This window comes from Rattus norvegicus, chromosome 6 (genome assembly GCF_036323735.1).
Source record: "Rattus norvegicus strain BN/NHsdMcwi chromosome 6, GRCr8, whole genome shotgun sequence".
In the NCBI taxonomy this organism is placed as follows: Eukaryota; Metazoa; Chordata; class Mammalia; order Rodentia; family Muridae; genus Rattus; species Rattus norvegicus.
Window position 1 is genome coordinate 113,025,995 of NC_086024.1, and position 21,754 is coordinate 113,047,748.

The following is a 21,754-nucleotide window of genomic DNA, read 5'->3' on the forward strand; positions in this document are numbered from 1 at the left end:
TTTCTTTTAAATTCATTCCCGTTGACCCATTAAAAATAACTTCCCATATAGCCCAAAAGGTATTTATTGTGTTTCTCATGTTTAAGTATCAATATATATATAATCAGTTTATAATTTTTTATTACCTGAGCTGGAGTATTTTGTGCCTTTGTCTCCCTCTGCTGTTCATTTTAGGACACTGCAGTCCTCTCAGATTCTTTTATTCCCAGAGAGGGGCTGACTGTAGAAAGACCTGAGGCTTCTGTGCTTCTGAGCAGGCTCTCTGTCTTTTGTCTGGGTTGCTGCTGCCAGAGTGCACACTGATCTCTGGTAGCCTGCAGTGCAAGCAGTTGGGGAGAGTGGGTCTGGCTGTCCTTTGTAGGAAACAAGCAAGGAAAGGCTTCCTGGGGCTTAGATGCTCCAATCAGCTCACTGTGTCTTCCAGAAGACTACCTGCCAGGCAGTTGTGCTCCAGGGTCCCCTGTCCCTCCCTGGGAATCTTACACTGGAGCTGCCCAAGTCCAGCTCAGGGCTGGGTTGCTGCCCCTGGCTGTAGCATCTGCCTGGGGCTTGGGGAAGGGACCTCTCTGCAGTTCTCTGTAGGCCCCTCAGACCCAGTCAGCTGTCAATCCACACATTGCTGCAGCTTTAGATTGCTGCCCCAGCTCTTTATTGGGAGTGGTGAGGAGGGGCGGTGGACTTTTAGCTCTTGTTAGTTGGGTTATAATTAATGTGATGGGCATGATGGGTGCCAGTTTGTTGTAGTAAACTTCCAACCTCAGTAAGCCTGTGCCAAAAACGCACAACTCAGTTACAAGATGTATAAGCTGCATGCCTAGATTGGGCAGATCGACCACTACACTACTCAGTTCCCCAGCTCTGAGATCCTTGTTACTTGTGGGTTATCCAGGCCATGTGGCTCTTCTCCATCTTCCTTCCACCTCCTCTTCCTCTATCTTCTTCTCCTTCCCTCTCTTCCCCCACTCTCTAAAACATCCAGCCTCACCTTTCCCTTCCACTGCCCAATCACAGGCTGTAGCCTTTATTTGACCACTTAAAATGGGGAGAAGGTTCACATGAAATGACCTGAGTATTTGCCCTCTAGAGGAAGCAGAATTAACATCAGCATGTAAACAGCACCAGGGCAACCCACAGCAGCAATGGGGACCTGATGAGGAAGGTGCAGCCAGGCCTTTGATGCAAAGGCAGCACTGGATGTACCAGATAACAGGCTATAGGCTGGTTCCTAGGCGTGGCCCCTGGCAAGGGGGCTCCAGCAGGCATAGGAGAGCGTGATTAAATACTGCAGGAGAGTTCTCATCGTGGCTGATAAAGGAGGCTGAGCATCATCGTGTCACTGCTCAAGCTGGCATCCCTGGGTTCTAGAGTGTGTTAGAGCCATGGCTGTGGCAGTCAGTGACTGGCACTGGCAGGCTGGCTCTGAGACTCCCTGCATCATGGAGAAGAAGAGAAAGCACATGGTGCAGTGCCAGGCAGCTGAGGGTTTAAGGATGGGCTTTGGAGAATGGATTCCTGATGCCTAGATGCTTGTAACTGAGGGTTGTGTGACTGGACTGTTCACCCTCCAGAAGGACATCGCTCTGAGTGTAGACATCCAGTCAAAGGCTGGAGGTGACAGGACAGGATGGAGCTGATTCTGAATGAAGATTGGGCTGTAGTGGGTACCCTCTTCATATGGAACAACTAGACTTTTCTTTGATGATCTATGTGTCCATGTCTCTCTGTCTAGTGTCTGTCATCTATCTGTCTGTTTTTCTGTCTGTCTCTTCACATAAATGTACCCATCCACATTCAAGCAACCTCACACATTGTCTGAGTTTGCCTTGATTTAGAGGTGGTCTCTAGAGACAGTTTAGGCCAGTTAACATTATTTGTTTTGGAATTTCCACTTTCTCTTTCTGTCGGGTTAAATGAAAGTGTAGGCTGTTGGCTTGTTTCTGCTGGCGGCCATCTTGCCACTGTGAGGAGAAAGCCCATCTGTGGGTGAAGTTGGTATAGAAGAATTGAGTTCTTGGAGTTCCTGTATTGAGTCAGATTTGAAGCCACTCTCTCACTAGACGTCCCGGTTATGTCTCCAGTAGGTTCTTTTTATTGCTTAAGGTGATTTGCATTTAATATTAATTAAAACCCATGAGTCTTGGTAATCCAGGGAACTCTCAGAGAAGGATGTTTGAGTTTGAAGTATGATTGGCATTTTGTTAGGTCATAGAATGATCAATAATCCAAGGGGAATGATGCAGGGAGAGGTTTGTGTGGTCCAGGTTTGAAACGGAGCCATCATGGATCAGGAGCCTTCTTACCTGGTCAGTTTTACCAAGAACCTCTGCTTCCCTCTGTAAGAATGTAGCAATGGTCTTGACCTTAGCTGTTGAATGAACAGAAAGGAGAGACTTGGTACCGAATTACTTTCTTTGTAGATGAGAACTTGAAACACAGGGTAACCTTGATGGCTCCTTAGTTATTTATTTATGTTTGTGTTGCGTGTGTATATAATGTCTGAACTTGTTTGTGTATGCGTATGTGTATGAGTGTTTGTGTGTTTGGAGACCAGAGATTGACGATTGATGTCTTTCCTTGATCGAGCACCACCTTTAGTTTTTGAGACCGGATCTGTTACTGCACGTGTGGCTCATTGACTCAGCCAGGCTTGCAGGTCAGTGAGACTCAGGGGTTTGCCCAGCTCTTTTATTGTTTGTGTACATTGCCACACAAAGGCTTTCAGATAAGTTCTGGAGATCCAGCTCAGGGCCTCACGGCCTACACCGTGCTGCTTCACTGTCTGAACCATCTCCCCAGCCTGTTCCTTCCTTTTCTTGCTTTCTTCACCCCATCTAAATTGATACACTGGGATTCTATATCCCAGGGTATCCAGAGAAAGAAAGACCCTTCTCTTTCTTCCAGTCCCAGATTCATTTGGATTTTTCCAGTTCCTTATATGATACTTTTGTCTTTGACAGTAAGAAACCAGCCATTTACTTTCTTAGTACATTTCCTATTTGGTTTAATTCTAGACAGCCTAAGGCAGATGAGATCAGGTGCATGCCTGGCGGTGTGGCCAGAGACAGACGTCCAAAGGCAAACAAGACCCCTGAGGCCTACCAGAGCAGAGTGGCCTCAGATGGGTGAGGTAGTGTATTAAGGCAGGACTGAAGCTGACTCTGGAAAGGTGAAGTGGAAACATGTATTTTCAGGGGCAAAGTGATTTTGACTGGGGCTTATGGTAAGATTTGGGGGACTGTCCATGAGCTAGATACAGAGATTAGTTCAGTGTGATTCATTACGTTTGCTTTGCTGTAAGCAAATACCTGACAGAAACATGTCACAGGAGGGAAGGTTCATTTTGGCTCAGGGTATCAGAGACATTTCAGTTCATCATGGTGCCCATGCAAGGCAGTGTAAGCATGAAGCACCGTTCACACAGTCAGACAGGAAGCAGAGCACTCGAGCTAGAACTGGAAGCCAGCATAACCTTCAAAGCCCCCCTGCTAGCCACCTTCTGCCAGTCCAGCCCCACCTCTCAAAGGCTCTACCACCTACAAAACGGCAACCTAACTGAGAATAGACTGTTTAAACATCAACCTGTGGGGACACTGCAGATTCAAACATGGGTTTACTGCCAAGTCACTGAGGGTGTTGAGGCCAGGTTTCATATTGTGGAGCAGAAAGTCATGGGACAGTCTCACGTACCATTTTGTAAAACGTTCAGTGAAGTAGAATGTTTAAAGTCACCAGTGACTGAAAATTTCTTTAGCTTTTATTCTGTTAGTGGTGTGTGTGTGTGTGTGTGTGTGTGTGTGTGTGTGTGTGTGTGTGTGTGGTGGGGGTGGGTTGGGTGGGACAGACAGATGTATCACAAAAAGAAACAGAGACTGGGACAGAAAGACAGACACACACACAGAGACAGATACATAACCACACATAGAGTCAGAGACAGAGACAGATAGGACCCTCCTCTCCCCCCCAAATATGAGAGACAGAGACAGAGATGGGGGTGGGGATGTCATAACACAGGAAAGGGCCTTGATCCTGACTGTACCATGCCCATTAAGCCTTTCAGTTGACCTTACCTTATGTTCTGAGCAGACGGCTGGGCCTGTGTGAGGTGCTTCAGTTCAGTGGGGTGTATTCTCTTAATTACTGTGGTATTGAGACTTGAGGAGGTAGTGGGTAATCGTCCTCTTCTTGCCTGAGAAGCAGAGCCAAGGAGACACAGGGTGCCGTAGGGAGGCAATCAGTGTCAGCTGTGTTACTGGTAAATGCTGGGTTGTAGCATGAGGTTTGGGTGAGCTTGCTGACATCACCTCCTAACTGGATAGACTTCCTTACCCAGGCTCGTGGATGGACAAGCCAGGCTTGGGGGGAGGGGGAGGCTGGCCTCTTAGGCAGTTAAGCAGATCCAGAAAGCAAGCAAAGAAGACAGGAAGTGTGAGTGAGCTGGACATGCTGCCACCCACCAATCTAATCAGTGATTCTCTGTCCCAAGCAGAAGAGAAGGAAGAGTTAGCGTTATGCCCTATTGAGACTCCCCACTCCCCACTCCTGTGAAGCTTAACAAGAGTTCACCAGCAGCACATAGGGGAGATGGAGGGGTGGATCTGACTGGTTCCCAGCTGGGGGTGCAGGAGCCCTGCGTGTGTTTTTATGCTGGAGCCTCATCTGGAGCCTGGGGACTGCGTCATTGTCTCACCCTCCCTCTGCACATGCAGTGCCTGTCCACCTGGTGTGGCCTGTTTTCAGTGGACTTTCACACCCTGTGCCCCTCAGACCCCCTTTCTCTGCTTTCTATTGTTATCCTGAGCCTTTGCGTGCAAACATAGGGAAGGGAAATTGAATCCTCGATATCTCTGTGACTGGCTTTCTCACAGTCTGATAAATTCTTCAGAGCCTGAGCTGCACGTAGTGTCCTGGGGTGGGGGTCACCAGAGGATTGGTTCTCTGGGGTGACGGAAGCAGTCTGTGACTGGGCTGGTACTTTCCTTTTGACCTGTGTCCCCAAGTTTTTCTGAGCACCACACATCCATGCAGTTCTCTCCAGGGGCCCTGGTCCTGAAGCCTGTCGGATCCTGGGGTTGGTCCACAGGAGTGGGCTTTGGCTCAGTCTGGGAGACTTAGGGGCCACACTGACTTTCCTATGGGGAAAGCATGGCAGGACTGCAGTTTCCCCCAGAGACTGGGCTTACCTGTGGTGGCCTCTCTACAGGCCCAAGGACATGCCACTACCTTCTCACTTGATCTAGGCTTGTTAGTGGCCTAGGGACCATGCATTGATAGTGCCCTACTTTTTCATATTTCATAGAGCCCCTGTATTTTAAGAATGCATTTTAAAAAATTTTTATTTATTTAGTATATATGAGAACCCTGTAGCTGTCTTCAGACACACCAGAAGAGGGCATCAGATCTTATTACAGATGGTTGTGAGCCACCATGTGGTTGCTGGGAATTGAACTCAGGACCTCTGCAGAACAGTGTTCTCAACTGCCGAGCCATCTCTCTAGCCCACACCTGTATTTTAAAACACGTGAAACATTGAAAAATTAACATTGATGAAATCGCACCACTAATTCATCTTTAAAACATTAGACTTAGTCATTTTACTTTATGTGTGTATGTTTTGCCCACATGTATGTATATGTGCCATGTGTGTGATTAGTGCCCACTGAGGTTAGAAGAAAGCATAGGATCCCCTAGGACTAGAGTTATAGGAGTTGAGAATTGAACCTGGGTCTTCTTCAAGAGCAACAAGTGCCCTCACCTAGTGAACTATTTTTCTAGTCACCTCTTTAAAATTTTAGAGAATTACATTTACTTATTTTTGGTGTGTGTGTGTGTGTGTGTGTGTGTGTGTGTGTGTGTGTGTGTGTGGTGCAGGAGTCAGTTCTCTCCTTTCACCATATGGATTATGAATCCTGGGACCTAATTGTGCTCAGTCTTGGCAGTGAGCGTCTTTACCTGCCAGGCCGTCTTGCAGGTCTTTTCTCTTCTTTGATGCAGTGCTAATAGCATTCCATGTCCTATCTACAGCTGCCTTTGTACCTCTTTTTCCTCAGTGGCATTGGGTCCTCTTTTGGGAAGCAAACCTAAAGCCATCTGTAGCGGATGCTGGGCCAGACCTTGGCCGGCCCCCACCTGCCATTGCTGCCTTCTCTCCCCTGCTGAGTCTGGTCACTCTCTTTCTACTCTGCTCTTGGATCGCCTCTTTTCTTTTTCTTTTTTAATGTCCTGGGACTGGATCAGGCTCACAGAAGCCCGGTGGGATGGGGTTTACTTCTACTGCTCCGAAGCAGTCACACTTTCCAAAGGCTGTGGCTCTAGTGACATGAATCAGGCCCCTATACTTCTGGTGCTAAGCTCTGACTGTACTGGCTAAGTACCTGTGTGTGTGTGTCTGTAGCAACGTCTCACAGCCCGCACCTATGAGGCTGCTTTTAATTTGTCCCTGCCTCCTGGCTTCATGGGTGGTAGGGATGGTGACCATCCCATTCCCCACAGAGAACTGCAGAGTCTGCACCTAATGCAAGGCCCTCAGCAGGGCAGGAACTGCAGAAACCCAGTGTCTACCTGCTGTTGCCCATCTTAGATGCATCCCAGCCAGGTGAGACGGGTTCTCTGATGCCAAGAGCGGGTGTTCACATGGACTGAACTCTAATTACAAGACTGATATGATGCCCAGGACTGTAATCTGTCTTGACTCCCTGATTATCTAGCAAGGTAGACACCACTGTTCTCATTGTAAGGAAACTTAAAAAAAGTAAATGTCCTAGGTTAGATATGAAGTATGGGGTTTCCCAGTGCCACCCTCATGCATATGTCATTATATTTCATTCTTGATTCTCCCCTCCCTCTGAGCTCTGCTGTGTCCCTCCTCCAGTCGATGGCTTCTTCCCCAGCCAGCCCCCTTTCAGATGAGGGAGCTCTGGCACACGTGAGGTAAGTGACTGTCTACCTCCCTGTGAACGTCCTACAAATGACTTAAAATGAGTGGCTTAACACAGTCCATGTAGGCCAGAAGTCTACAGTCAAAGGATAACGGAGCCGTGCTAGTTCTGGGGGCCCTAGCGAAGAATCTTTGGTTTCCTCTGGAAGCCCCAAGCAGCCCTATGACTTTATCCCTGCAACTTGTGCCTCCATCTTCCCTTCTCTTTCTTGTAAGGACATTGGGCGTAGGCATATCTCCCTTGTCCCCTGATAGTCTAGGCTGATCACATCTGAAAATTCTCAGTAATGTTGACAGAAGTCCTCCTTCCAAATAAGGTTACAACTATAGGCCCCAGGGGCTAGGACGTGGCTCTGTTTTTTGTTTTTTGTTTCTTTGGGGGGTGGGGTGGGAGAAGCAGGTAGGCTATTGTTAAGCACACCTTAGGAACTCAGTTGGGCTTCATGGTATATAGCCCCTCTGAAACCTTCCTGATTGTGAGCATCCAGAACTGCTCAAGCCCACAGTCTCACAGGCATGGATTCCTGTTTCCTCAGACAGCTGCTACGTCTCAACATTCTGCACCCTGCTGCCCTCCGTGCCTTCAGCTTGTAGTCATTTCTTCTGTAGCCTTTTGGGGCGTTCATCCTGGATCTAGGAATTCTCATACCTTAATGTGTTCAAGAGGTCAGGCCTCAGGGACTGGGAGGACAGCTTCACACCTGGGCAGGTAGGGTGGTTGTGGTACTCTTGCCTCAGTGGCCGCACCTCTAAAATAGGAACATGGGAATGACCTGGCTCTACTAGTGAGGTGTGGAGGAAGGCGCTGCTGCTGCTGCTGCTGCTGCTGCTGCTGCTGCTGCTGCTGCTGCTGTCTGACTGCTCGTTAAGAGTAGCAGTCCCAGGCTGCTTTTCCTTCCTGCTTCTCACTGTTGTGGCCCCAAGCAGCTATTTTCTACCAAATTAAAATCCACTCAGTGCTTTTCCTGTCCCCAAGTAAAAACTCCTCTCCAAGCTTTGCCTGTTACAGCAAGACTTTTTAATAGACTCTGCCTCGTAGAGCCATGAGACATATGTCCAATTAGCAGAATAATTTTGCTTAAATATACAGATAAACTGTTGACTGACAACAGCGGCACATGTTTGAGGCTAATTTGAGGCAAAGTAGTTTGGGAACTGTGGTGCTGCCTCTTCCCCATCTATATTGCACACCTCCCCCAACCTATTGTTAGGCTTTCCCTCCCTCTGGACTTGGCGACGGGTCTCCAACCTGACGGGTCTCAATGATCATAAGGGACATCTCCATGCTGAGCTTCATTGTTGGACACAGCCTCTCTGTGTGACTATTAATATAGTCACTTAGTGAACAGCTATCATATGCCAGCCACTGTGTGGGATGCTGGGTATATGGTGGTACACTCCCCCCCCTCCCCCCACTGAAACAGGGTTTCTCTGTGTAGTCTTGGCTGCCCTGGAACTTGTTTTGTAGACCAGGCTGGTCTCACTCAGATCTATCTGCCTCTGCCTCCTGAGTGCTGAGATTAAAGGTGTGTACTACCACTATCACTGCCCTGCTAAGTTATTATTATTTTTTAATTACTTTTGGTCAGTGGTCCATTATTGAGGAGATGAGGTGAATAAGAGTTGTGGAGCTCACAAGAGCATCCACTCCAAGAAGACAGGGACTTGGTCTCTCTTGCTGCTGTATCATACACCCAGCATAGTAGGTATAGTATATATGTATATATTCTTTGTTGAGAGAAGGAGCAAGATATTTTGAACTCTTGCTAAGTGTCCCAAAGAAGATAAAATGTAGTCATGGGACAAATGAAGGCGAGGTTGAGGAGGGCTCTCTGACCTGGGCTGTGCCTGAAGAGCTATCCAGCATGAGAGACTGGGAGGCTCTCAGAGGACCAGAGCTGGCTTCGTAGTTCCCTGGGCTCTGTTCAAAGGGTGAGCAGGTTTCCTTTCCTATGTCTATGTTACCTTGCCACACTGATGATGGGCACTCTCAAGAGCTTGCAGCCCCCATTCTGGTACATGGTCAGGGTCTGCACCCGAAAGCGGTGGAAGTCTCTGTCATGTGACCTTTGACATCGCTGTAGTCATTCTAGCCATGGATGGGGCTAGATGCGATATGGCTCCTGTGTGACTCTGATTCTCACCATGCTTAAAGCAGCCTCCCTGCAGGGCTGCAGGGCAATGGCAGAATGTAAGCCACCCTCAGTAGAGCTTCAGAGATTGCAGGGCAGAGGTGAGGAGGGAGGCTGGGGTTGGGGAGGGCCAGTGTGCCACAGCATAGGTAATAGCCTCCAAGAACGTGTGTGAGCTAAATATCCCAGAGTAGACTCACTGCAGTCAGGTTTCAGTTAGAAACAGCAATCCAGAAATAAAGCATTTCAAGACAGCGGCTATGAGAGTCTCCTATGGTTGCTGTAACACATTACTAGTGAATGGTGGCTTCAAACAATACAGTCTTAGGGGACTGGAGATCAGAAGCCCAGAGTGATTCTGTGTGCACAAAATGAAGGTGTCAGCAGTTGGCGCTCCCTGTGGAGTCTCTGAGAGAAGAGTCCATCTCCTTGATTTTTCTAATCTCTCTCTCTCTCTCTCTCTCTCTCTCTCTCTCTCTCTCTCTCTCTTTCCCTCCCTCCCTCCTTCCCTCCTTCCCTCCTTCCCTCCTTCCCTCTCCCACCCTCTCTCCCTCTGTCCCCTTCCTCTCCTCTATTCCCTCATTCCTTCCCTCTTTCCTTTTTTTGAGACAGGATCTCACTATGAAACCTTGGCGGGCCTAGAACTTACTGTATAAACCAAGCTGTCCTTGAACTCATAGAGATCCTCCTGCCCCTGCTTCTGCTGTGATTAAAAGTGTGTGCCACCACACCTTTGATGATTTGAATGAAAATGACACCCCCCCCCCCCCCCCCCGTAGGCCCACAGGGAGCGGCACTTTTAGGAGGCGTGGCCTTTTGGAGTAGGTGTGGCTTTGTAGGAGGAGGCCTGTAACTAAGGAATGGGCTTTGAAGTCTGATGCTTAAGCCTGCCTAGTGTCACTCTCTCTCCCTGTTGATCCAGATGAAGACCTCTCAACTCCTTTCTAGCACCATGTCTTCCTGTGTGCTGCCATGACAATAATGGCCTAAACCTCAGAAAATATAAGCTAGCTCCCATTAAATTCTTTCCTTAATTACTTAATTGTTTTTCAAGGCAGGATTTCTCCATGTAGTCTTGGCTGTCCTGGAACTTGCTCTGTAGACCAGCCTGGCCTCAAGATTCACCTGCCTCTGTCTCTTGAGTGCTGGGGTTAAAGACGTGCACCAGCACTACCCAACAAATGTTGTCCTTTGTAAGGGTTGCCATGGTCATGGTGTCCCTTCACAGCAATGGAAACCCTAATTAAGAGAGCACCTGAGTCGTTTCCTGGTTTTTAGAGATGCCCCAGGTGTCTTGGCCCTTCCCATCTTCAAGGCCAGCATCAGCTGGTCCGTTCTTATGCCCCCTCTCTCTCTAGTGCTCCCCTGCCTTTGTCATTCTTCCAAGAGCTTCCACAGTGTGATTACCATTATGTAAGTACCTGGGCAGTGTCCCTCTCATCCCCCTGTCTCAGGATCGTGGGGTTATTAGCAGCCTGATTTTCTTCTGCAGGGTGTGAACTGCTGTTGGGTCTGTTAGGAAAACAAATCTCACTATGAAAAATCCCAAATGTCATTACAGAGCACAGAGAGTAATAAAATGAATGTTGTACCTGGCACCTCCGCCTGAAATATGTTGCCCTGAATCATGTTTACTTATCTCTGAAGAACTTTAAGCTATAATTCCTGTATACATCTCTAAACCAGGACACTTTTCTAAAGAATCACAGTGTCATTAATGCATGTGATTAGACTAACAAGTGTTAATGTCATTTGTATTAGGAGTCTGTAGGTTCTGAACTTCCTAATGCTGCGATCCTTTAATACAGTTCCTTATTGTTGTGGTGACCCCCAACCATGAAATTATTTTGTTGCTACCTAATAACTGTTATGAATTATAATATGAATATTTTAAATGTGGGATATCTGATGTAAAACCTCCCAAAGGGGTTGCGACCCGGAGGCTGAGAACTGCTGCTCTAGAGGAGCAGAAGACAGAACATGAATGTATACAAAGTAGTATAATTAGACTGGCTGACCAGGACAGGTTGGGTAGTTCAACAGTGGCCGTTTGTTCACTGGAAAGGTTAAGAGCCCTCCCTCTAGCTTCTGACTATAGGAGGATGGATGCTTCTGCAGTTCCAGTCTCCAAAGGCCTAGAAGACTCCCAGAGATCCACCAATCTCCAGCCCTCCTAGGAAGGCTCAGGAAACTGTGTTCTGAAGGATAGCGGTGGTGGTGGTGGCAGCAGCACAGCAGTGTAGTAGATGGACTTAGCCACAAGAAGCAAAGGCAAGCAGGCAAAAGCAGCACTGCCGTTTCCTCAGCTCTTTCTATCTGGGCTTTTGTTGGAAGGTACTGTCCACTCTGGGGATCTCCCCCTTCAGATAACTCTTCTGGGGAAGCATTTCTCTTAGTTGATTTCAGACCCACTCAAGTTGAAGTCACATCATCTAGCCACTGCCCAAGGTCAGTTTTCCCTAGATGCTCTCCACATGCCCCTGAACCTGCTCGCCTTCACTGTCCTTCTAGGAGTAAGGCTTTCTCACCCATATCTTTTGAGGGTTTGCTTTGATTTCTGCTATCAGCCATGAGAGTACAGGGCTGTATAGATGTGAAAAAGACACTGTCATCCCACATCCAGGCAGGCATCCTGTACAAGCACAGTGAGCCAAGAGGGGATGCAGGCTGTCTGGGTGTGCTATTCTGCTCATGGCCTTGGCATTTGTTATTCTTGTCTGTAACAGCCATTCCAGAAATGCCCCCACTTTTCCGGTCGCCGAGCAACTGTGAGAACAAATTAATTATGCATTTTCTCACTGTGTGTGATTAAGGGGCAGATGGAGGGAAGGGTTCTCTGTAGCTTTTCTGGCCACGAAGCTCCCAGATGGATACTTTCCAGATTGACAAGTGCAGGTCCCCAACTCCTGTGGGCATCTGTGCAGGCTCTTTGGCAGGGGGGGACCCCGAGTTGCCATTAGTAACACTGTTATACTCTTAAATTTGCAACTCCTTTACTGTTTGCTGAGTGCTTGAGTTACGTGTTGGGATTCCAGGGAAGCCAAGACAACTTTTTTTTTTCTCTTTTTGCTTCATGCCTCCCTAAATTATTGTTGGCAGTGTTAGTTCCACTTCTAGAGACCAAGCCCTTCAGCCTCAAACTCCGTTCCCTATGGCGATATGGGCATTGGTCTGGGAGATGGCTCATGGCCACACAAGCCTGAGGATCTGAGTTCAGTCCCCCGAAGCCATGTTTGAAGAAGGCCAGGTAAACATGGTGGTACCTGAGAGAAGGAGGCAGGCAGGTCTGTGTGAGTTGGAGGCCAGCCTGGTCCACATGGCGTGTTCCGTGCCTGCTGGAGTTACATGGCGAGACTCTTTGTGGCTAGATGCTTTTCTGTTGCTGTGATCGAACAGCATTGGCAAGGCCCTTACAGAAGGAGCTGTGGATGTGCACTCGTTGGTCTGGAAACTATCATTTTAACCTGTCTTTCTTCTTTAGACGTACGGTGGCATTATGCACCCAGACCACCTCACAAGCCTACCTTGGCTTAGACTCACTTTCTAGTCTAGACAGGGTTTTGAGCCTGGATCTGATCGTTCACCTCTGAGTGCTGGGAATGCAGGCCTGCGTCATCCGGCCTGGCTTTAATGCTGTCCTTTAATAACTGTAGCATTGGTTTCACCTTAGTGGATTTTGTTTGCTATCTGTCCCGCTTCTCAGGACGTAGTATGTCATACCTTCTCTGTCGTCTGCATATCTGTGAGGTTTCCAATAGTTTTTAGAGATTGCATTTTATCCTTTTGGGTATTATATATTTTTGCAATGGACATTCTTAAATTTTGATCTGAGGCCTTCTTAAGTTTTTTTTGGGGGGGGGAATAGATCTTGTTCAGGTCTTGCTTTAGTATTTGTTAGTTGGACTGAGATAGTATTTAGGATATCTCTGGCTACCGAGGCCAGAACTTTGTGGATATGAATTATTGTGCTTTTCCAGGCTTGATGGTAAGAATATGCCACACGTGAGTCCTGGTACCTAGCTCTAGTCTTTCGGGGTTTGTCTGGACTCTGGCAGGTCTTGCACTCGTGCAGGCTGATGAGCCTTAAGCTGAGCACCAGGGATGGGCCCTGCACACATCGCCAGCTTTTCTTTAGTATCATTTCTCTTTACGTCTCTCTCTTGGACTGTGAACTCTTTCTGGGCTTAACTCCATCTATCAACTCAAGGGTGTTTTTCACAGACTCCGCTGCAAACTGGGGCCACTGTAGGCTTCATCTTCCTCCCTTCTCCCTTCATTGCTGGATGCATAGGGTTTGTGTTTCAAATGAGAATGTGAAGGTAACAGAAGTTTATTTTCTAGGACATTACGGTTATGGCCGGGAGACCCCCCAAGTTTAGATTTGCCATCTCCTAAGATGGGAAGACTGGGATGTAGGGGTGACGTTTTGTGTATGGCCTTGGGTGTAACGGGAAGGACACACTATGTTTCAGGCACGGGTTGGACACTAGTGTGATGTCAGAGAGGCTATTGGATCCGCCCAGGGCAGGGGCGCAGTCTGGGTAGGCGAGGCTGGTTTGTGCACTCTTGGTGTGTGGAACTGGGGAGACCGCTGAGGGAGCAGTCTAGAGACTCATATCAGCTAGTGTTTAACTTTCTGTTATCATTGGAGGTTTGGGTGTCCTTGTGGGCACCAGAAGGGCTTTTCCTCTCGGTAACTGATTCTGAGAGAGCTGGCAGTATGACTTCCTTATGCAAACCAACTGATGCTGAACCCTATTCTCCAGCCACCTCCATTCATAAGACAGTCAAGGCCTCGTTCCTTTAGATCTAAGTGTCCAGGACCAGGTCCCAGACAACGGCATAGCTCCCGCTCCCCAGAGCCTGCAGTAATGACCTAAGCCAGTCAGTCCTAAACTGTCCTGCCTCACCCCATCTTTCTTATAGAGCCCACAGCAAAGGCTTTTCTCCATACTTTGTACCTACCCTGGTAGTTTCCCATGTAGCCCTATGTAGCATGCCATAACTTCCAGGGATTGTGACTAAAAACTCTGAAACTTCCTTCATGATAAATGCGTCCGTGTTTTTGCATCTTACTATACTTGATTAAAACACTTCTCAGGGTCCCTTAGAACAAGTACAGAAATACTTATTCTAAGCACATATGTGACCTCACTTCCCAGCAACCTCATGAGGTAGATATTGTTTATTGAAGACCAAATTGAGAGAGGTTCTGTGACTTACCCATGGTGCTGGTGCTGTAGTTCAGTGTTGTTGTGTCCTTGTCATCGTCGTCATCATCATCATTGTCGTCGTCGTTGTCGTCCTCCTCCTCCTCGTCCTCCTCGTCCTCCTCCTCCTCTTCCTCTTCCTTGTCCTCGTCCTCTTCCTCCTCCTCCTCCTCCTCCTCTTTGGCATATGTTAACCATACAGTGTAATGAGCTCATTATGATATTGCCAAACATGCGTGCAATATACCCATCAGATTCAAGACTTAGTCAGCTCTGTTAGGAGGCTATAGCCTTGTCTTTCACTGTCCCCTACTTCTTCCTATCATCTGTGGGGTACTTGTGTATGTGTTTCATGACATCCCCAAAGCTTGCTCAGCTCTGATGTGGCCCCCATGGATTCAGTCTGGTGTTGGTTCCTTTCTGCCAAGTTCAGGGAGGTAGGGCCCAGGGATTCAGGCAGGAAAGGAGAATGGTCCTTCTCGGGCCTCTGCTTCATTGGCTCAAATCAGTAATTAATCGGCACAGAATTTATCTTATTAGTGATTCATTGTCCCCCACTCTCAAACCACAAACCAAGCTCTCTAAGAACAATGCTTTTAATTAATATGAGGCAGATTAAAACTCATTACAGCAAGGTTATTGGTAATGAGGTAATCATAAGGCATGTTATTGAGCTGGGAGTGAAAAGGAAGGAGCCTGGGCAGGGACACAGCCAGCTGCTCTGTGATAGTTCAGTGGGGATGGGAGGCAGATGCTGGGCTCTTGGTGAGGAGGCACTGCGCCCGTACATCCAGCTGACCAGTGATTGGGTACTGGGTAAGGGCCCAGCTGGTGTCCAGTGAGTAAATGGGTACCAGATGTCAAAGGTAGTCATAGAAATTGGTAGATCTCTGAGGGGACCCTGAAGTTACATTTAGAATAATTCTCCATTTCTCTGTGTGTTTCTATCTTTCCACTCCCCCTCTCCATCCCTCCCTGCACCTTACTTTTGGTGAGAGAATTCTCTAGTTAGCCCAGATAGGCCTCAAGCTCATGAGCCTCCTGCCTCAGCCTGCAAGTTGTGGGATTAGAAAGTGTGGGCTACAGGTGCTATTTTCATTTTTTGTATAGTGATGCTTTACATTATGTGACAGTCTGTGAAATTAGCTTTCGATTCTATTAGGTTATAGGACCCAGGGGATGGAGATAGATGTTTTTGTATGAATGAATGTATGTATGTATGTATGTATGTATGTATGTATGTATGTATGTATGTATATGTATGTATATTAGGTTTTTCCAGACAAGTTTTCTCCATGTAGTACTGGTTCTCCTGGACCTCACTCTGTAGACCAGGCTGGCCTCGAACTCACAGAGGTTCTTCTGCATCTGCCTCCTGAATGCTGGAATTAAAGCATGCACCACCACCACTTTGCTGTATTTTAGATCTTAGCCATTTTGACTGGGATGAAATGAGATCTCAAAGTAGTTTTAATTTTCAGTTCCCTGATGGCTAAAGACGTTTAACATTTTAAAAAATGTTTTCAGACATTTGTATGTCATCATTTTGGGAACTCTCTGTTTTATTAAGTTTTAGACATTTCATTCCCTGGGAAGGTTGATTTGTTTCCCTTCTGTGTCTCTCTGCTAATTTTTGAACACTGGCTGTATGCTGGACAGGGGCCTGGGCTTGACTTTAGGTCTTACTTTATTTAGCCACAGTGGTGAGCATAATTATTGTCCCCCTTCTGCTCAGGAAGAGACCAAGTTTCTGGGTTATCAACTTATGGAGGTTTGATGACAGTTAAGGGACAAATTAGGATTAGGGCCCAAGTCTTCCCGACTCTAGTGTCAGTGCCATTGACTAGCAAGTTACATGACCCTCCTTGCTTGTTTAGGGGTGAGCACATCCTTTGTATCCTTCTAAAATACACCCAACTGTCAGGGCCACCTCTCTTCTAACCTGGTAACCATCCAGTGCCTGTCATGTGGAGTGACTGGGCTGTTACCTTACTTACCTTCCTGCTGCTGACAGATTTGTCTGTATGGACTTATGTTTACTGCTCAGGTGATAATTTAGTGACATCTACACTGTAGTCTCAGGACTTACAAAACCCCCAGCAAAGCTCATTTTCTTGCACATGGCCCAGAGGATACAGGGCTGAGTGTCTAGAGGATGAAGGCTTGGACCACTCTTCTACTAGCTGTGAGACTTTGAGATCGTCACTGAACTCTGAGTTGTTTCATCTCTATGAACCTATCAGAGACCTCTGTTCTGGGGCTGGGGGATGGCTCCATTGGTGAAGTTCTTGCCTTGCTAGTGTGAGAATCTGAATGTGATCCTCGGAACCATGAAAAGGTGAGCATGGTGATGTGTGCTTGTGATCGCAGTGAGGTTGAGATGAGCCATGGAGATGGGTAGATCATCCCTGGGGCTCACTGGCCATCCAGCCTTATCTGCTTGGTAAAGCTCCAGTCTGTCAGGAGACTCTGTCTTATACAAAAGGGGAGTGGCCACTGAAACACACCACACCACATACACACAGAGGAGGGGGCAGGTAGGCAAACAGAGAGACAGAGATCAGAGATGGACAGAAAGGCAGAGACAGATGGAGCACGAGGAGGGATACAGAGAAAAAGACAGTGTTGGGAGGGAGAGATCCAGTTTCCAGAAGTAATATATAGGTTAAAAATCTTGTATTTTGAGTGCGTACTGTGGGATAGGCGTGTACTTGCACTAGGGCACTGGATAAACGCTTTTGCACAGCTGCTGCCGGCTGATAGGCCTCAGTTGTCCTCTTCAGCAGCCACTAGCTCCTTAAAAGTCCTCCCTGTAATCGTTCATCTTAAGTGACTCAACAGGCCGTTTCTCGGCCACACTAGCCACATTTCAGGTGCACGTTAGCCCCTGTGCAGGCACCAGACTGGAACATCTCCGTGTCCCAGGACGTTCAGTGGGCAGTATGTGGTCAGCGGGCTCTTCTGTAGCGTTAGCCTCTTCTGTACTTCTGAGGGTGCGTGTTCATGGATGTGTGCTTAAGGATCAGAGTCAGAGGTCAGGAGATCCCGGAAGATGATCTGGGAAGACAGACTCATTCATTGCCCCATGGAATCCGAGCTGTCAGTAGGCTCATCACCGTGCGGTGCCAAGTGGAGTGGCTGAAAGCCAGAAGCTTGTACTGTGTCAGTAACTTTCCTGAAGGTTAGAATGAGCCTGGCTTCTGATCCAAAAGGGCAGCCAGTGGACCCATGGGAGCTGGACCAGAGCAGGGACCCTGAGGTCTGAGTGTCACTCTGTTAGCTGACATTTGCATTTTCACCATAACAGAATATCTTGTGTTTTTAGTAAGTGGCTATGCTCTTCTCTCTCTCTCCCTCCCCGTCCCTGTCCCTGTCCCTGTCTCTGTCTCTGTGTGTAGGTATTTATGTGTGAGTGTGTGTAACTGTGTGTGTGTTAGAGGCTGGATGAAGATGACCTCAGGGCTCCTTTTGTGGAAATGGGGGTGCCATATACAGTAGGTGCTGACTCAGTTTCCTGGCTCCTTGGTTTGTGGGTATATGACATATCTTTGTCACCAGTCTATGTTTTTGGTATCTAAGTGACTTACCCTGAGGTACACAGAACATACTGTAGATACACAGCTACTGTACCCAAGAGCTGATTGATATCCCAGGTAACAGGTAAGCCAGGGTTGCCTGGCTTCCCCAGGCTTGAATGAACCAAAGATCTCTGTGTTGCTCGGGCACTGTTTAAAGGCGACCATCCCTTTGTGTCAAGTGATAGCCATTTGCCACTGTTTCAAGTCACAGGTGATGGACAATGAACTCCACTTCCTTTTGGAAGGGCTGCACAGGATGAGGCCAAGGCTTTTAAAGGACTGGAAGCAACTGAGATATGTAGATGTTAAAAACTACAATGGACAGGTCTGCCAGCAGCTTGTGCATGCACACACATAGACACACAGACACACACGGACACACACACAGGCCCACATGCACCCAGGCTACCCCACAACATACAAGCATGCTTCAGCCTTCAGGATGCACATACATAGTGGCGTGTGCACCAGCATGCGCGCGCGCACACACACACACACACACACACACACACACACACACACACACACACACAGACTGTAGCTTACATTTTTCCCTTGATCTGAAAAATCCTTCAGTTTTCATCTTAATCATTGCAAATTTAATTTCAGGGCTTAACACTGTGTATCACCCAGCTTCTAATTACATAAGTAATTTGAACAGGGGAAATTGAATATGAAGAATTATTAAGTAGTGGGCGATGACTAAGCCCTAAAAGAGATCCAATGAGATTCTAATGGTGGTAACAGTAAGGACACACAGCAACTACTCCTAGAGATGAGGGGCAGAGAATAAGGCTGGGTCTGATGCTCAGCTAAGTTCTTTCTATCTTGGGCAGCCTGATGGCTGGTGGAAGAACTTGTTAGTAGGTATGACCACAAGCTAATCTTTAAGAACAGCCTTTTGGGTGCTTAACACATTACATTTCCCTGAAGGGGACTACAAGGAGTAGAGTGAGGGCTGCTGCTGGTCTTTGAGCTCCCTGGAGCAAGTGCCTGCCCCTGCTGGCTGCTCATTTCTACTGAATACTAGAACCATTAAGGTTGGCACTGGCATCTTTAGGTCCTCATAGAATCCCCCTGCTGCCCAAACCTGATCCCTAGCCTTGGGGTTAAAGAAGCAGTGGATCCATTAACCGAGAGGCAGTGGAGATGGTCCCACTTACTAGGGTTTGATTTACTAAGGTTTCTTACCTCTAGGGGCAGGGGAAATGGCCTGTTTGATAAAGTGCCTGCTGTGTAAGCATGGGGACCTGAGTTTGGATTCCTGTCACCTACATAAAAGTCAGGTGTGTGGTGTGCATCTGTAAGTATAGCATTGGGGTGTGAGAGACAGGGGGGTGGGTCCCTAGAGCTCACTGGCTGGCCAGCCTGGATGGTCCAGCTTCAGTCTAGAGCCTGTCTCAAAAGTGAAAGTGGAGAGTGATTGAGGAGGACCCTGATGTCGGCCACTGCCCTTCCCAGGTGCTCACACAAGCTGGGATGGTTGTCCCACTTACACTGACCACATCAGGACTACAGCTTAGCCTTGGCCAACTACGGCCCCTGCTCTACCCAGTTCCACACATCCTTCTGCTGTCTGGCACTGGCTGCTTTCAGTGCTTTGTCATCTGGGGTTGAAGTAACCCTTATGGATGCCACATAGGTGTTCTACCAGCTTAACTGCACTCCTAGTTCCTGTTTTCCACTTCTTAAGACACTCTTCTTGCCTCGGAACTCTAAGTCCTTTCGGGTTGCTCTCCAAATTAGGACTATTTCCTTCCTCACTGTCTCCTGCTAGAGGAAACAACTGCCGTTGGTGCCTCTCGGACCCTGTCTGTGTCAAGGCTGGAGGACTCCACTGAGGGTGGAGCTCTAGGAACATAGTTTTGCCCTAGAATGAGTCGCAATGGGCATCAGCCATTCACCAGGTTAGAAATGGCCAGATCCCCATGGGCCTGAAGACAGCCTAGACCTGGGACATGGCCGTTTAGGGCTGCAGTGGTGTTTTTTTTTTTTTTAATTTTTATTTACTTTATCTTACGTGTTTTCATATTTGGCTGCACGTGTGGGTGTGCACCAAGTGTGTGCCAGGTGCCCATGGCAGTCCAAAGAAGGCGCTGGATCCCCTGAAATCGGAGCCACAGATGGTAGTGAGCTGCCATGTGGGTGCTGGGAACCAAATCAAGTCCTCTGCAAGAGCAGCCAGTGTTCTAACGGCTGAGCTGGCTCTCCAGTCCCCCAGTGTGCTTTTCTTATTATTTAAGGCAGTGGTTTTTAACCTTCCTAGCGCCGTGACCCTTCAGTACAGCTCCTCCTGTTGTGATGACCCACAGCTAAGGTTATTTTCATTGCTACTTCATAGCTGTAATTTTGCTACCGTTACAAACCACAATGTAAATATCTGTGCTGATGGTCCTAGGTGACCCCTGTGAAAACTTTCGTGACCCACAGGTTGAGAACTGTGGATCTTAAGCAACCGTTTGCTGGGTGGCTCACCTGGCAGCTAATTATTCGGGAAGACATTTCTCCCACCCTTGTTAGCTCTTCACCCGGCTCTATTGTCAATTACATTGTTATTCTTCTTCACACCGAGAGTGTAAGTTCACCTTCAGTGCTCAAACTCCTCTGTTACTTCATTGGCAGGAGCAGGTAGCAGCAGGTCCCCACAGCACACGGGAACTCACTGTTTCCTATGTAAGGCACATCTTTCCTTAGAAGCTGTAGCTCCTATAATTGAGGACCCACCTCATCTCGTGAACTGGCTGGGCCTGGACTGAGGACTCAGCAGGAGCAGCTAAGGTGCATGTGGGGACACCTCTCAGCTCTATTAGGACAGAGTCACATCAGGGTGACAACCTGCCCGGCAGTCTGCTCCATATGAGAGATAAAGCCCTCGATTCAGTGTCTTGTAGCCTGCGACCGGGGATTCATTTCTATTTTCTAAATAAGACAACTGATTTTCGTCTTTGAAGGTATCAACTCTGTTTCCCTGAACTACTCTGAGGATTAAAAGATATAGGATATATATGAATAGCCAATATTTACTGTTATTACTGTTATTATCCTGTCGTGGTAGAGTTGCAAACAGACCCGAAGTGTTGGATGGTCGAGGAGTAGGTGTCAAAAGTGTTAGCTCGGCACACCCTTGAACGCGTCAGTGTATTAGTCTCGGTTAATAGCTGGGAATACTCATTTGTGGGGAGTTTTGATGGAATGGGAGGAGACTGGGAGTTCCAGGCTGTGTGCAGAGGCTGGGCTTGCTGTGAGATTCGAATTGACTGCACTGAGGAGAACATTCAAGTAAAAGATGAAAAAAGAGTGGGGTGTGTGTGTGTGTGTGCTGTGTATGTACATGTGTATGTGGTGTGTTTACACGTGTGTGTGCTGTGTGTACGTATGCACGTGTGTATATGTGTGTGTATGTGTGTAGTGTGTGTGCTATATATGTACATGTGTGTGGTATGTGTACGTATGCATGTGTGTATGTGTGTATATATGTATGTACGTGTGTGTAGTGTGTATGTGCTATGTATGTACATGTGTGTGTACATATGCATGTGTGTATGTGTATATATGTGTGTACATGTGTGTGTGTGTATATGGTGTGTGTACGTATCCATGTGTATATTATGTGTGTGTATATGGGTGTGTATGTGTGTGTATGTGTATATGTATGTGTGTGTGTGCTGTGTGTGTGTAATACATGTGTGTGGTATGTGTACACGTGTGTGTGCTATGTGTGTGTACATACATGTGTGTGGTGTGTACACTGTGTGTGTGCTGTGTTTGCTGTGTGTATGTACGCACGTGTGTATGTGTGTATATGTGTGTGTATGTGTGTGTGTATAGTGTGTGTGTGCTATGTAAGTACATGTATGTGTGTGGTGTGTACTTATGCATGTGTGTGTGGTGTGTATATGT

General features: G+C 47.5%; 1 protein-coding gene across 11 annotated transcripts in view; it reads left to right on the forward strand.

Annotated features, from left to right (window-relative positions):
• The window catches only part of Adck1 (aarF domain containing kinase 1), a 102,628-nt gene that overhangs the window by 20,662 nt on the left and 60,212 nt on the right, over positions 1 to 21,754 (forward strand). Inside the window, exon 1 of one of the 11 annotated variants that reach the window (XM_039112653.2) lies at positions 19,119 to 19,140. The exons of the other annotated variants lie outside the window; for them this stretch is intronic. The gene's annotated coding sequence lies outside the window, so the exon portion shown is untranslated. Of the gene's footprint in view, positions 1 to 19,118; positions 19,141 to 21,754 lie in introns of those variants that run through there. 11 annotated transcript variants of the gene reach the window in all.